Raw genomic sequence first — 17,251 nt, 5'->3', positions numbered from 1 at the left:
TTACTCGATTGTCCATGAATCATTTTGTAGCAAAATTAGTGAGTCTCAAATCTGATCATCAGGAACTTTTGAGGAACGTTTGTTTTCAGAAGGTTTACTTTCATTGTTCCTCAGTGGAGAAATGGTCTTCCCAAGCCTTCAAAACATCTCACATCTTTTGAGGAACGTTTATTTGTTCTTATAAAACGGATTGTTCCGGTCCTTGATTCTGATTGGTTGAGCCGCATTCTGAGCTGTTGTAAATTACTCTACAAACATACACCTTTGTTTATGTCTGTGTGTTGCTCGGCAACCACTTTGTTGCAACCACAACTGTTTCTGAGGAACTACATTGTTTGGCGGAAGAATAATGTTTTATCAATATCATTACACTTTAATTTTTATTAGTTTTATTTTTTGAAACCTTCCTACGTATATGAAATAGCCATTTTATAAAAGCAATAAACCCTGTGAAGCCGTGGTTTACCGTGAATTTATAACAGCTAAGGGCAGGGTTCTACGCTTACTTTTCTTTTTCGGAACACTTGTGCTTGTGTAAAAATGCAGGAGCACAGTGAAAATTTCAGGAGCACCTACTAATCAATAACCAAAAAATCTGATCAAAAATTAGCCTTCCCATTACAAGGTGATATTTGACTCCTTAAAGTGATTTACAGGGGAATTTTGTTTTTGTCTTTGTAATGGCATTTTTTAAAAATTATATTTCATAAGCTTTTTAAAATTTCTAATTAAAACAACAGAATAAGAACAAGTAGAATAAGAATAAGTTACCAATCAAATGAAATCAGTATTAACAAAATTTGTACTACAGAGGAACACAAAAGCGGCTTGTAGGTGTATTTTCATGTTTAATGAGGCTCAAAGGTGACATGAGTGCAATCAAATTCATAAATTCCTGTTGAGATTAATGTTTTAAATATAACATTTTATTTATAGAAATATGAAATGATTTAAATAACTGAAAGATACTTTAAAAATCAAACTAAAACTGCTAGTAGGTGGCAGCCAGTCACTGATTTAATTACTGAATTATTCATTTTTTTTATTCGTTTGAACGGTTGAGTTGTTCAGGAATAAAGCAAGTGACTGTCTTTATGAATGGGAAATTGAATCATTGACTCACTAGATTTGTTTAAAATGCACGTTCATTCATAAACTAAACACCGCTGTGTTTGAATGGAGATGTGCAGCAGCTCAGTTGTGACTTGTTTCAGACTATTTTTGATGATGAAATAGAGCAAAACCAGGCAATAGTGTTATAGTCAGACAATGTAAGTCACTTAATATTAACTTGTTGTTTAACTGTTGTATTAAATCAATATCTCAACAATATCTCGAATATATATGCACAATCAATCTCTTATTTACACTCTCTCTACACTTTGTTTATGAAAGGATTGGTGTGATATGTCTGTGAAAAACCGAGTGCGTTGCACCGCATGCGCGTCCCTTCCGTTATGAGCGCAGCTGCCGCACGCTAACATTTGAAATAACGAACTTGAGTGCGCAAAAGACGCGATATGGGAACGGCTCTGTCACGCGAGCACTAAACAGCACTGTGAGATCCAGTGTGAAACACTTGAATTCAGCGATGAACACAAATGACTCTGTGATTCAAACTAGTTTAAAGCTGTGTGCAATGAGACAGTCAGAAGGCTTTTCAGTCTACACATCGCCATCATTTGCCATAGATTTACTGTAGTAACACTCACTGCACCATGGTATTGTGGCAGCAATGTGGGATATTCACATTGAATTTTATTACAGGAGTAATGGAATATAATTATAGTATGTATGTATTTGTGATTAAGCTATAGCATGTGTGCATTTATACTGAATGTTTTTAGACTACCGTTTTTCATACAAATAGGCTACCTATAAAACCATGTAGTTATATTTTTACCATGGTATTGAGGTACCATTATGTGTGGTTTTAACAGTGTTTATCATGATTTAAAATGTATGCTTGCTACTATGGGAGACCAATGCTTAAAAAAAAAAAAAAAGTCAGAATAAATTTAACCATATAAAACTGAGGTTGCTACAATTTGTTACAGATGTTACTGATTGATAATGAACAAAAATTGCATCCTCAAGCTACTATCAAATGTGCATTTCTAAGAGACAAAAAAAAGTGATTACTATTACTATTATTATTATTATTATTATTATTATTATTATCATTATCAGACAACCCAAACTTGTTTCTTGATTTGAAACAATAACGGAAAAAATTAAGGAAAATGAATGGTCTGGCTTCTACAGCTTCCACTTTGGAGCAAAAATCTGACATTAAACTGGAAAGAAATAAAGATTTGACATTTATCGTGATAATTTTTTTGCCCATATCGCCCAGCCCTAAATGAAATGAATAAAAACATCATTCTTCCACCAAGCAATGTAGTTTCTCAGAAACGGTTGTAGTTGCCGAGCAACACGCAGACGTAAACAAAGATGTATGTTTGTAGAGCAATTTACAACAGCTTCAAGGCAGCTCAACCAACCAGAATCAAGGACCGGAACTATCTGTTTTATAAATCATTTTATGTAAGTATCTGCTGTACTGTTAGAAAGATCTCATTGATTTACATTACAAGCATCAGAATTTCATATCATATAAATATCTGCAAAAGGTTGTATATTTTTGCTCTGTTTGAGTCCCTGAATAAAACTAAGCTTGTCCATTAATCATCTTAAATGAACATACAACTAAAACATTTCAGAAAAACATTCTATAATTACTGTTTTTGTGCTGATATTTTGAGAATGTTATTAAAAACCAGATAAGTTTAAATAAATATTCAGTTATTATGGAAGAATGTTTGTTCATATGAAGAGTTTGGTTCCAAAACGCTATAAATCCATTTTGATTAATTTAAGTAAAAATGTGTTTTCTTTACCAAGAAAGTGGCTAGATGAAAACCACTATTTTCTGTTTCAAACTTTCACATTGCATCTTTAGGTTATAATAACATTAAAAATTTAAATCCAGATTTTAATTTTCAGAGATTTATTATAAAAACTGATTATTTTTTCCCCAAAAAATGCAATACGTCCATCAGGGCTCTACACTTACTTTTCTTTTTAGGAGCACTTGTGCTTCTAACTTGAAAAAATTTAGGAGCACAGTCAACATTTCAGGAGCACCTTCTAATCAATAATCAAAAAATCTAATCAAAAATTAGCCTTCCCATGACGAGGTGATATTTGATTTTGTTTTTATCTTTGTAATGGCATTTTTTAACTTTATTAAAAAGTATGTCATCTTTTATGTCTAATTTTTTAAAAATGTTTTATAAGCTTTTTTAAATTTCTAATTAAACAACAGAATAAGAATAAGTTACCAATCAAATGAAATCAGTATTAACAAAATTAATTTGTGCTACAGAGATGGCACAGAAGAACACAAAAGTGGCTTGTAGGTGTATTTTCATGTTTAATGAGGCTCAGAGGTGGCATGCATGCAATCAAATTCATAAATTCATGTTGGGATTAATGTTGTAAGTATTAAATTTTGAATATAGAAATGATTTAAATAACTGAAGAAGAAGAAGATACTTTAAAAATTAAACAAACTGCCAGTAGGTGGCGTTTTTAATTACTGAATCATTTCATTCATTTGATTCCTTCGAACGGCTGATTCGTTCAGGAATAAAGCAAGTGACTGTCTTTATGAATGGGTAATTGATTCGTTGACTCACTAGATTCGTTTAAAAAAAAAAAAGTTCATTCCTAAATTTTTCATAGATTTGTCATATATCTGTGACACAACACTCAACGTTGAAAACTAGGATGTGGGGTGTATTTAAAGCGTCGCTTTTACTGTTTACAATGCGTGAAATGGTGCGCTGTGATTGGCTGAGCGGTTTGGAAAAATGGGGAGAAAACATGACAGAATAACGTTTTTTGCGTAAAATTAAAAACTGCCTTTTCAATACCGACCGAACACGATTTTGTAAAAAAATGGCGTTTATCGCGTTTTGGAACCAAACTCTTCATACTGTGACACTGAAGCCTGGAGTAATGATGCTGAAAATTCAGCTTTGGATCTCAGGAAGAAATTACACTTTAACAGAAATTCACATGGAAAACAGCCATTTTAAAGAGCAAAAATATTTCATATTTGACTGTATTTTTGATCAAACAAATGCAGCCTTGGCGAACAGAAAAGATTTCTTTCAAAAACATTAAAAATCTCACTTATCCCAAACTTTTGAACAGCACTGTACTTGTGTCTAAAGCTTTAAGAAATGATTCCATTTCCCAAAATGTGATTTTTCTGACTATATGTCAGACTTGATGTGGTTAATGCGACACGCCAGAAACCATTTAAACACTGAATCAGACACACATCGCTCTGAAATGCGATTAGCGGCAGCTTCGTGTGAGAAAGCGGCATTAATCACGAGTCGGTGTCTCTCGCTCTGTTCTCCAGCGCTTTTGGAGAGGGTTTGTTGGCGGCTAGCTGTTTTTCCAGCTCTGCAGTCATTTGTATTCACTCTCTCTGTGTGTCCTTTAAGTCTGGCTGCCTGTTCTGGCCCCTTTATAGTGTGTTGTCTCCTTTATCAATTCCTTCTTGTTCCTTCTGCCCCGAGGGTCTTTTCCCTCAGTGCATCGGGCGTCTTTTGAAGTTGACCCGTGTTGTGCTGGGGGCCGACGAAAGTGTGTGAAGAATGGTGTGTAAGATGTTGTGTGGAAGCCAGCGGAATGAGACTCAGACTCAAACGCGCAAACCTCAAAACACCAAATTGGCTGTTTAGTGAAGACGGATGAACAGAGACGAGAGGCTCTTGTAAAGGCTCACAAATAAAGAACAAAAGGAAAGAGCAAACCCAACCACACGAGTTTTGCATGTTCTCAAAGGCCTTGCATGGCTACTCATGTTTACTAGTCGCCCCGCTAGGGTTTATTGTGTAAATGCAAATGTAACATCAGTGGTCTTTGCTGTTTTTGGCAGGTGTGTGGGTGGAGAAGCGTCCATGTCGAGATGAAGCTGGTGAGGAATCTCTATCGCCAGATTCATGCGGCCATAAACAGCGCAAAAACGCACGTATAATTTTTAATCAGCCTCTGGAAGACGCTAGATTAGTTTCAGAGCAAGTATTGTGGCTTGTACAGTATGTAAACACTTTGTAATCTGTGATTATATTTTAAAAAGAAAAGATTGTTTTTATTCAGCAAGGACACATTCAATTGATCAAAAATGACAGTAAAGACTTTTATAATGTTTCTATTTCTAAAAATGTTCTAAAAAGATTTGGATTTCAAATAAATGCTGCTCTTTTGAAATGTATGTTTATCAAAGAATCCTGAAAAAGGAAATGCATCTCAGTTTCCAGCATTATTACAGCATTAGTGCAGTTAACTAAAACCATAAAAATATTCTAAAACAGAAATAAAAATTATTATGTACAGGTAACAAAATAGAACATTGTTTTAAATTGTTTCTAAAACATTGACAAGTCATTTTTTTTTTTTGTGATTTTAAATTATATAGAATTATTTTAATATACTAAGTTTACTTTTGCCCCAAATAAAATGTTATGTAAACATTATAAAATGAAATATTTTTGGTATGATAAGAATATTATTTATAGGTGACCTAAATGTTTTTTTTTTTTTTTTTTTTTTTTTTACATTATTCTACCAAATGTATTCTTATGATTTTTATGATTTTTGTTATGATTTTTTGAGAATCTTATGAGAACATATGTTGTGTCGTAATGTTCCATAAGAATTACTGTAAGAATGTTTTATCTTAACATTTATATAACTTTTACAAAGTTTTACTGGGGATATATAAATGTATAAAATGTAAAAATACAATATATTTATATAAATCGTAAGTATATTTAAAATTTTAATTCCATTACTTAAAATAAAACTTAATACAAATAAAGCTTAAAAATTACAAGAAAAAAAATTACAAGAAAAAAAAAGCTAAAACTGAAATAAATATTAATATGTACAGGTAACAAAATAGAACATTGCTTTGAAATGTTTCTAAAACATTGAGAAGTCATTTTTTGTTGTGATTATTAAAAAAAAATTCTATAAAATTGAAATTCTATAAAATTATTTAAATCTACTAACTTTACTTTCACCCTAAATAAAATGTTATTTAAACATTTATTTATAATATTGTAGGAACATTAAAATTGAATATTTTTGGTATGATTAGAATATTATTTATAGGTGACTAAAATGTGTTTTTTTTTTTTTTTTTTTTTAAACATCATTCTACCAAATTTATTCTTATGATTTTTGTTATGATTTTATGAGAATCTTATGAGAACATATGTTGTGTCTTGAGAATATTCAATAAGAATTACTGTAAGTTTTGTCTTAACATTTATAGAACTTTTACTATATATACTATATGTAACTTTTACTTATATACTTACTATATATATATAGCAAGTATATATAAAATTAAAAAAAAAAAAAAAAACCCAAATATTCTGTTACTTAAAATAAACATAATACAAATAACGCTTAAATTAAAAGAAAAAAATCTTTAAAAAGCTAAAACTGAAATAAAATTAATACATACAGGTAACAAAATTGAACATTTGAAATGTTTCTAAAACATTGACAAGTCCAATGTTTTGTTCTTGTGGTTATAACATTATAAAATTATATAAAATTATTAAATAAAAATAATATATAAAATTATTTAAATCTACTAACTTTTTCTCCAAAAATAAAAGGTTATTTAAGCATTTATTTGTAATATTCTAGGATCATTAAAATAAAAAATGAAAAATTCTAATAAAAAATGTAATAGTATCTCATATAGTAGTATCTCACTGATACTAAAATAATACTAATGAGCATCTAAAGGATCATGTGACACTGTAGACAAGTAATGATACTGAAAATTCAGCTTTGATCACAAAAATAAATAAGATTTTACTACATATCTACATAAAAACAGCTATTTTAAATTGCAATAATATTTCACAATTTGTGCTTAATTTTTGATCAGATAAATAGAGCCTTGGTGAGCAAAAGAGACTTTGTTTAAAAACATTAAAGAAATTCTACAGACCCCAAACCTTTGAGGGTGGAACCAGCACAAATGCTGCAGGATTTCTAGTAGTAGTGATGATTACTTGAGCGAACACTTGTTAAATGCCTGGCTCATTACCTTGTTTGATTTTAGGAATACAATATATTGTCATGATGTGACAGTAGATTTTCCCTGGCTTTGATTTTGCAGCAGACGGAAGCTCCATCGGCTCTGAGACGCGATGTAGAGGACGGAAAGCTTTTCCCTGCACTCCACAGGTACATGCACAGATGAAAGGAGGGAAACTATTTAAAAACACTCTAAAATTCATTAGCAGCCACTCTGAGAGCTCGGCGGAGAGGGAGCGCACAAGAGCACCTTAAGTGCTTCACCTCGTGCTGCAATAATAAGACATGAGAGACATTAGGAGCTCCAGGACACAACGACATGTTTTCTGACCACCAAATCATGTGGAATAGAGAAAAGCACATTCCTATTCATTAGAACTCGGGCTGGCGGTAATGAAACGCACATTACTGCCATGACAACAGATGAACAAATAGCTAGAAAGGGTGGGCTCTGAATTTGCTGCCAATCATGTGGCCTGTCAGAGCTTTTTCATTATCTAATGGAAGATTTGGTCAGGCAAATGCGCTCGTTTTTTCTCTTTCCCTCGTTTTTCCTTCTTTCTTATCTGATGAAGTCGAGTCGCCCTTTGGGAGCATTACTGTCTTGATCCTGCGTTCTTCTAGTTACACTGGAAAAAATGGCTTTCTTAGTTAGTGTTTTGGTCTTGTTTTCCAGTACAAATATCTGAACATTTTTACATCAAGAAACATTTACTTGAGAAACAAAATCACTAAAGATATTAAGTCTTGTGTTTTGAAAAATGTATTAATAATATAAAGTTTATTCTTACAACAAGAACTGGCTGAAACAAAGTTTATTTTTAGGGCTGTTAAACGATTAATTGGAATTAATTGCATCTAAAATAAATGTTTACATTTACATACTGTATGTGAGTCTATTGTGTATATTTATTTTGCATATATAAATACACATACATGTATATATTAAAGAAAAAATATTTTATATATATTATTATTATACAAATTATTTTTATATGTAATATATAATATATTATATTTATGTAATATTATAGAAATTACATATATATAAAATATAAATATAAATCATATACAAGTATAAATATGTATACATATAAATATATATATATTTTTAAATATATACATATATGTGTGTGTAATTATATTTACATAATAAATATACATAGTAAACACATAGTATGTTTTATTTTGGATGTGATTAATCACAATTAATCGTTTGACAGCCCTATTTTATTTTTTTAAATGTATTTTATTTCAGTTAACATTTATTTTAAGTAATGAAAATGTATATATACAAATATACAACATATGCACACCTATCAAAACAAGCTGTAAGTTATGTATTTTTCTGTGTAGTCATGTCTTGTTTTTAGTATAAATATTTAAATGTGTGAATCAATATACAGTAGTCAACATTTGAAGTCAAAAAAGATCATCAAAAAAGTTCATCAAAGTTGTCCTAAGACAAGAACGGGTATTGTTTTGGTATTAGGACAACTTTAATGAAAGGTTTTGATCCACTTCAAATGTTGACTACTGTATATTTACTTGAGAAACACAATTATTTCATATTAAGTCTGGTTTTCTGAAAAACTGATATAAACTAATAATTAAAAAGAAAAAACAGCCAATAAACTAATAATTAATAATTATTAGTGTTTTAGAATTAAAACATTTAAATGAATTTCTTAACATATTTTGATTGGTTTTTCAGTAAAACATCAGAAATCAGAAAGAGCTTTATTGCTAAGTGTGCTTACACACACAAGGAATTTGTCTTGGTGACAGAAGCTTCCAGTGCACAGACAGGATCACAAGTGACAAGACACAGATAACAAAAATAAACAAGTGATTGGAATAAATATATGAAAAGACACAAACAATAGACAAATAAACAAATGATTAGAATAAATATGTGAAAGGCAATACACAATAGATAATATAATGTAAGTACAGATGTGCTATATACAAATTATAATAGGGAATTGAGTGTATGGAAGATATGTTAAAGTGATAGCATATCTATAATGAATATAGGTATGGATAGCAGTATTGCACGTTTTATTGCACAGTGGGGGGAACATTTAACTGTTCATGAGGTAGACGGCCTGAGGGAAGAAGCTTTTTCTATGTCTGGCTGTTTTGGTACTCTGTGCTGAGGAGCACCTGTGCTGGTGGTGCAGCTGTTGGATGTGAATTTACCCATTCTCACTAGCTGTTGCCTATCTGTCAGAAAGCTGGTGATCCATTGACAGATAGAGCTAGAAAGAGAGAGCTGGGCTAGTTTGGACTGGAGGAGTGTTGGAATGATGGTGTTGAAGGCCGAACTGAAGTCCACGAACAAGATCCTCACATAATTCCCTGATGTTGCAGGATGAAGTGCAGTCCCATGTTTACTGCAACATCCACAGACCTGTTTGCTCGGTAAGCAAACTGCAGGGGGTCCAGCAAGGGTCCAGTGATGTTCTTCAGATAGGCCAAAGCCAGTTTTTCAAAACGACTTCATGACCACAGACGTTAAAGCAACAGGTCTGTAGTCATTAAGTCCAATAATTTTGGGTTTCTTTGGGACGGGGATGATGGTGGAACGTTTGAAGCAGGATGGGACTTCGCACAGCTCCAGGGATCTGTTAAATATCTGTGAGAAGATGGGGGCCAGCTGATCAGCACAGGTTTTTAGACAGGCTGGTGTGACACCATCTGGACCTGGTGCCTTTCTTCTTTTGTTCTTTCTGTAGACGTGGCGCACCTCGTCTTCACTGATCTGAAGAGCAGGATGGGGGGGGAGAGGGGGGTCGCTGGAGGTGTTGAAGGTTTTGAAAAGAGATCATCAGAACGGTTGTGGGGGGTTTTGAACCTACAGTAAAACTCATTCAGGTCTTCAACAAGTCGTTGGTTCACCTCAGTGTTGGGGGTTGGGGTCTTGTAGTTTGTGATGGCTTTCAGACCTTTCCACACTGAAATAGAGTCATTTGAAGAGAACTGATCTTCCGGTTTTTTAGCGTAGCTTTTTTTTATTTTGCTATAATCTCCTTATTCATTGTGTTTCTGGCCTGGTTATATAAGACTCTGTTCCCACTCTTTGGTCTGGCGAAGCTGTCTGAGTTTTGTAGTGAACCATGGTTTGTCGTTGTTATGTGTTAAATAGGTCCTGCTAGGAATGCATATATCTTCACAGAAACTGACATATGAAGTTACAGTTTCTGTGAGTTCATTCAGATCGGTGGTAGCAGCTTCAAAAACACTCCAATCAGTCCATTCGAAACAGGCCTATAAAACCCGCTCTGTTTCGTTGGTCCATCTCCTTACAGTCTTTGCTACAGGTTTAGCAGATTTCGGTTTCTGCCTGTAGGTTGGTATAAGATGAACCAGGCAGTGATCAGAGAGTCCCAAAGCTGCCCGTGGGACAGAGTGATAAGCATTCTTTATTGTGGTGTAACGGTGAGCCAATATATTACTGTCTCTGGTGGGACATGTAACATGCTGTCTGTATTTTGGAGAGATTTGCTTTGTTAAAATCCCCAAGAACGATTAAAACAGAGTCCGGGTGTTGTTGTTCTAGCTCTGTGATCTGATCAGCGAGTTTCTGTAATGACAGACTCACGTGAGCTTGCGGTGAAATGTAAACACTCACGAGAATAAACGAGTGAATCTCTCGTGGCGAATAGAATGGCTTACAGTTAATGAAAAGCGCTTCCAGACAGGAACAGCACATCTTTAACACTGTTACATCTGTGCACCACCTCTCATTAATGTAAAAGCAGGTCCCCCCGCCACGCAATTTCCCCGTCGATTCTGCATCACGATCCGCTCTGAACAGCTGATAGCCCGGCAGATGAAGCGTGCCGTTCGGTATCGGGTATCGCGTCATTTAGCCAGGTTTCCGTGAAGCACAGAGCAGCTCCGCCAACTACAGTCTAAACAATCCTAAATCAAGATACATTTACTTAATTAAATTTACTTAATTTACTTAATGCAATTTACTTGCAAAATTACATAAGATATAAAGTTTATTTTTCTGACCACGTTGGCATTTTTTTTTCTCAGAAAATGAGAATTAATCATTTAATTTTGAGTCTCAAGTAAATGTATCTTTATTTAAGAATTTTGGTTATATTTGCACTTTCAAACCAGTCAAAAATACTAAGTTTTTTGTTTGTTTGTATGTTTGTGTTTTTGTTAAGATATTTTTTTCTGAACACATTAGCAGATATTGCTTGTTTTAATCATACGTTCGCTTAATAAAAAATTTACATACATTTTTCAGAAAACAAGACTTAATATCTTAAGTAATTTGGTACTGGAAAACAACAAAAATATTAAATAATGTCATATTTGCAGTGTAGAGCTACAGGAGATTTACGAAGTGCTTCAGTCCGTTCACGTTTTTTAGTTTGCATATTGAAATAACACTATACAGCAGCCGAGCTCTTAATTGCATTAAATTAAACGCATAAATAAATTGCATGCGACACGTTGAAATAGAGAAGGAGCTGTGTGCACCGATATACAGTAGTGCATGAAGGTGACCCAGAGCTGCCGTTCAGGTACACGACACCAATTAAACCCATGCAGGCCTCAACTTTGTCTCATTGCCAAGAGTCGCTGCTGCTCACGTCGCCTGTGATCACCAGCTCACTTTGAAAATGAACGAGCAGCCGAATGCAGAGGTGCATTTCACACTGACAGCCATTTGCAGTGACAAAGCGACTGGAAGTCATTCATTTTCAATGTGAGCTGGAGATCTGAGGAGGCAAGAAACATAGACTGATGGCAATGCAACCAAGTTGCAAAAAAAAAGAAGGTAACACTATAGTAACTTTTATTGACATTAGCAAACATTATATAATGCTTATCAGATCATTTGTTCATATATGTTTAAATAGCTAAAAGTATAATATGCTTGTAAATGTATACTAATGAACTTATTGAACATAATGCTTTATATATATATAAAATGACAACATAATGTAAAAAAACAAATGAATTTAAAATATTTATAAGAAATAGAAAAGTAAATTAAGTTGCAAAAATGCAAAAGGAAAGAAAAGAAAAAGCAAAATGTGTCAGGGTTATTGTAGTTAACTAAAACAAAACAAAGAAAACTAACTAAAACAAAAAAAAGTTTAATTTAAAGTAAACTTTGACTGAAATAAAATATAGAAAACCTTAATCTTATTTTATTTCAGCAACATTTCTTATTTTTATTTAGTTTAACTGAATGTAGTAAAATTAATTAAACTAAAATTGAAATAATAAAGAATAAAAAAAACAGCAAAATACTACAGCTTTAAAAATAAAATGACAACATAATCTGAAAAAAAATGAGTTTAAAATATTTATAAGAAATAGAATAGTAAATTAAGTTGCAAAAATGTGAGAAAAAAGAAAGCATAATGTCTTAGGGATGTTGTAGTTAACTAAAACAAAAATAAATAACTAAAATTATAAAAAAGTGTAATTTAAAATAAACTAAATAACTAAAATAAAATACAAAACCCTAATCTTATTTTATTTCAGCTAGTTGCCAACATTTCTTATTTTTTAGTTTAACTTAATGTAGTAAAATAAATGAAACTAAAACTGAAATAAAAATTAATAATAAAAAAAAAAAAAAGCAAAATACTACAACTTTAAAAATAAAATGGCAACATAATGTAAAAAAAATAATTTAAAATATTTATAAGAAATAGAATAGTAAATTAAGTTCCAAAAATGTGAAAAAAAGAAAAGAAAGCAAAATATCTCAGGGATATTATAGTTAACTAAAACTAAAACTAACTAAAAAGTTTAATTTAAAATAAACTTTAACTAAAATAAAATACAAAACCCTAATCTTATTTTATTTCAGCTAGTTGCCAACATGTAGTAAAATAAATGAAACTAAAACTGAAATAAAAAGTAAAAAATAAAAAATAAAAAAACACAGCAAAATGCTACAACTTTAAAAATAAAATGACAACATAATGTATAAAAATAAAATGCATTCGAATTAACGTAGACAGATTGACTGCTCAATGCTGAGAAAAATGAAGAAACACATTTAAAAAAAAAAACTCTTTATAAGGCTGGTACTCTAATGGTTTCCAGTCATTTTTCTATTTCTCTTGTATTCATTGTGGATTAGGACTCTGTAAATGGAGGCTGTTTTTGATTATACCACACACAGTTCATTCGTGAGCACATGCTCCAGCACTCAATGAAAAATCACCGCCTCACCCGCCGCAGCCGTCAGTAAAACTTCACTACTTGTGTTTTATCAGGATTTGCTGGATTTGTAGCGTCGTGAGAAGGCGGTGGGTGTTTCAGGCCTCACGCTGGCACAGCAGACAAACTTAAAGCAATTACAGACGTTCGCTAGTGACTGATGAGGAGTTCAGGATTTTACAAATGCTGCTTAATGGCTCTAATTTTAGGGGATTCTGTTAATGAATGAGCCACATTTATAATGACTGTCAAGCTTCATTGTGATAATGGACTAAAGTGTAAGTTGGAGACGTATGGATGGAAAACAGCTCCATTTTTCTAAGTTTTAGAGGGCGGAACAAAAACTAGAAGGGAAACTTTCAGTTTGAGTCTTGACATTACAAACGTGCAGTTTGAAGAGAGATTCAAAGTTTGAAAGCTTTGTGGTTGCATGTTGCTATATGATTAAATAAAAGTCAAATAAAATAAAATAAAATAATCTATAGTAACACATAAGCAATCACATAGCTTTGAAACCTAAAATCTATTCAAAAAAATTAAAATATAAATTAATGTAAAATTGTATTTTATTTAATTAAAGATAACTAAAACTAACATAATAAAATAATCATTACTTCACATAAAATGTTAATTAAACCGAAATAATAAAATAATAAAAAAATGAAAAATAATAAAATTAAATGATAAAGTAAAATAAAATTAAGTTATATACAAAATAAAAACAAACAGTATATTCAGTATGAACGACTAAAATACAATAAAATAAAATAAAATATTAAATGAAAAAAAAAACCTAAAATATACTTTTTTCAGCTAGTTTCCAAAGTAACATTTGAACAATTAAAATAAAATAACATAAAATATAAAAAAAATAAAAGTAAAAGTGAAATTGAGTGAAAAAGTGACAAATTATAAAATAAAAAATGTACTATTTTTCAGCTAGTTGCCAAAGTATCATTTCCTTATTTTATTTTATTAACCAGAGCTAATAAAATAACTAAAACTGAAGTAGAATTAATAAAAGCTATATAAATGTATCAAAAAATACTAAAATTGACCAAAAAAAAAAATAAATTACTAAAACTTTAACTGAAATTAAAATGAAAATGTAAATAAATGAATAAATATTTATAAAACTTTAGTAGTGTCTCAATGATAATAAAATCACACTGGTTCACACAAACTTTTTGACAGCTGTTTTGAATTGATGAAGATTCAGTCAATGAGTGTCTACAGGATTATTTGGGGATTTCTGTAGGTAATTCATCTTGAAGGTAAATAGAATTGACCCAAATGTTTGTTATTAAGGTCATGATTAAACACTAATCGCTATTCCAGATCTCTTTCCCTTAAAGCCTCCAGACATTTAGATTTCATTGATGGCATTTCATAGAATTTGGAAAAACCTGAAAAACCTTCCCAAGATTTGATTTCTATAAATTCAGAAATCTGTTCATCCGTGCCAGACACAAATATGAGCACAAGTCAGGGTGGAAAGTTTCGTATAAAATTTGGTTTGATGCCGTGATATGATTATACGCTTGATAAGGGTCTTTGAGATGTAGTTGCTCTTTGAAAAAGTAAAGCTAATAAATGTTGTAATCTGCTGTAATCTCCCCAAGCCGTTCGCAGCAGCTCACCGATGCCAGACGTTTCAGTCACACATGATTCTGCTTTTATCTCACATTAGTCCTCGAAGACCGTGCGGTGAAGAGCTTTCCTTATATCCTGAAGGGTGAAATTGAAAACCGCAGACTCCCTGAATAATCACAAGGACACTTCAGTCTCGTCACCTCACCGCTGCTGACACCCGTGACCTTTGAACCTTTGATCTCTCTGAGGTCAGACAAAAATAAGGTATGTGTCACAAAAATGCCCAAAACATTTTAGAAACTTTGTCACTTTTTGTTTATTTTATTTTACTTTATTTTATTCTATTTTTTTTTAGTTACCACTATTTACTGTTTTAACAATAACTATCTTTAAAATTATTAATTTAATTTAATTTAATTTATTTATTATTATTATTTATTTAAGGTATGTGGCACAAAAACAATAAAAACTTTTTAGAAACTTCCTTTCACTTTGTATTTTTTTATTTTATTTTATTTTATTTTTGATGACAATGGTGACTAATGCCACCACGTTACCACTATGTACTGTTTTCAACAATAGCTAATTTTAAAATTATTACTTTAATTTTGGTTTAATTTATTTATTTATTATTATTTATTTAAGGTACGTGGCACAAAACACCAGAAACTTTTTAGAAACTTCCTGTCACTTTGTTTTTTATTTTATTTTACTCTATTTTTTATGTTATTTTATTTTATTTACTTTTTTGATGACAATGGTGGCTAATGCCGCCAAGTTACCACTATGTACTGTTTTTAACAATAACTAACTTTAAAATTATTACTTTAATTTAGTTGAATTTAATTTATTTATTTACTATTTATTTATTTAGTTATTTATTTATTTTTGGAAACTTTTCTTGGTACATTTTGTAGTAATTCACAATAGATCCATTTTTGTCAGCCATAATTATCAGCTTTTAGTGATTAGCTATACAGTTGTTATTTTGGTTATTGGTTATTTTCTATAATAGGTTCTAGTTTTTTATAGCTTCTAAATTTTCATCTATATATACATATATATATATATATGTATATATATATATATATATATATATATATATATATATATATATATATATATATATAATTTCTATTATTATTAGAAATTAATAAATTAAATGATATCTAAATTTAATAATACTTTAAAATACTGGACTTTAGTTTTTAGAAAATAAAAAAATTATATAATAATATTTATATTTAGAAATAAATATAATTATATAAATATAAAATATAATTCTTTTTCGTATAATATAAACTGTGAATGGTTAATTCATACTGAAAAATTAAGATATACACTAATATTCTGTGAGGGTATTTATTTATTTATTTTATTGTTTTATTTATTTTTTTAATCTATTTTTTAATATATATTAATCACAAATGCTTCTCAATTCAATACATGAAAACATAATAAATAAATAAATAAATAAAGATAATAGATAAATAAATTCTCTCTTTTCTCATTGCTTCATTACAGTAAAACTCTTGGCTGGTTTATTCTCATCCACCCAACACAGAAGAAAGCGAAGCTCTTTGGGTAAGAGTCACATGTTACGTAAAATCCCTGTCATAACTCACATCTCTCCATCTGCAGTGAATTTGTGCTGATGAGAGCGGCCAAGATCAGCTGGCCGTTTGATGAACCGCTCACATTAATTTCCACAAATGATCTAATCTCAGCATTTACATTATTGCTTTTGTCTATATATAGGGTTAGGTTTCACCGTAATATTGTGTATTGCCCATTGTTGAGCTCAGTATTCATGTTCAGTATTGTTATAGCTTGTATTGTGTTGCTTCTTTTTGCATTCACTATATGAAGTCTGTTAAACTAAATAATAAAATGGGTTAGGATATTGCAAACAGGGTTATTTTAGTGTTGATGCTATTATATTTTTTCCTTATTAATTTAAAATTTTTTTTTTTACTTTTAGTGATTTTGATGTGTTTTTTTGCTATTTTATGTTTATTATATATGTATATATATATAGATATATATAGTCTTCATTCATTCTTTATTCAGGTTTTCAGTCTAAAATATTTTACAAATGCATTTGTATGATTGTAACTTGCTGTGATTTTGGAAACATAATTAGTTTTGTTGACATGCTTACATTAATTAATTAATCTTTACAAAAGACCTCATAACAGATTTAATGAACAGCATAAATCAAAGTCAGTTGTTGTTTTCAGTGGGAGGTCATTTAGACAATTATCTAATTAATTTTTTAAATACGACATCTAAGATTTCAAATGACGGATCG

This window comes from Labeo rohita, chromosome 8 (assembly GCF_022985175.1).
Source record: "Labeo rohita strain BAU-BD-2019 chromosome 8, IGBB_LRoh.1.0, whole genome shotgun sequence".
Classification (NCBI taxonomy): domain Eukaryota; kingdom Metazoa; phylum Chordata; class Actinopteri; order Cypriniformes; family Cyprinidae; genus Labeo; species Labeo rohita.
The sequence above is the reverse complement of the archived record's forward strand: the minus strand, read 5'-3'. Positions refer to the sequence as shown.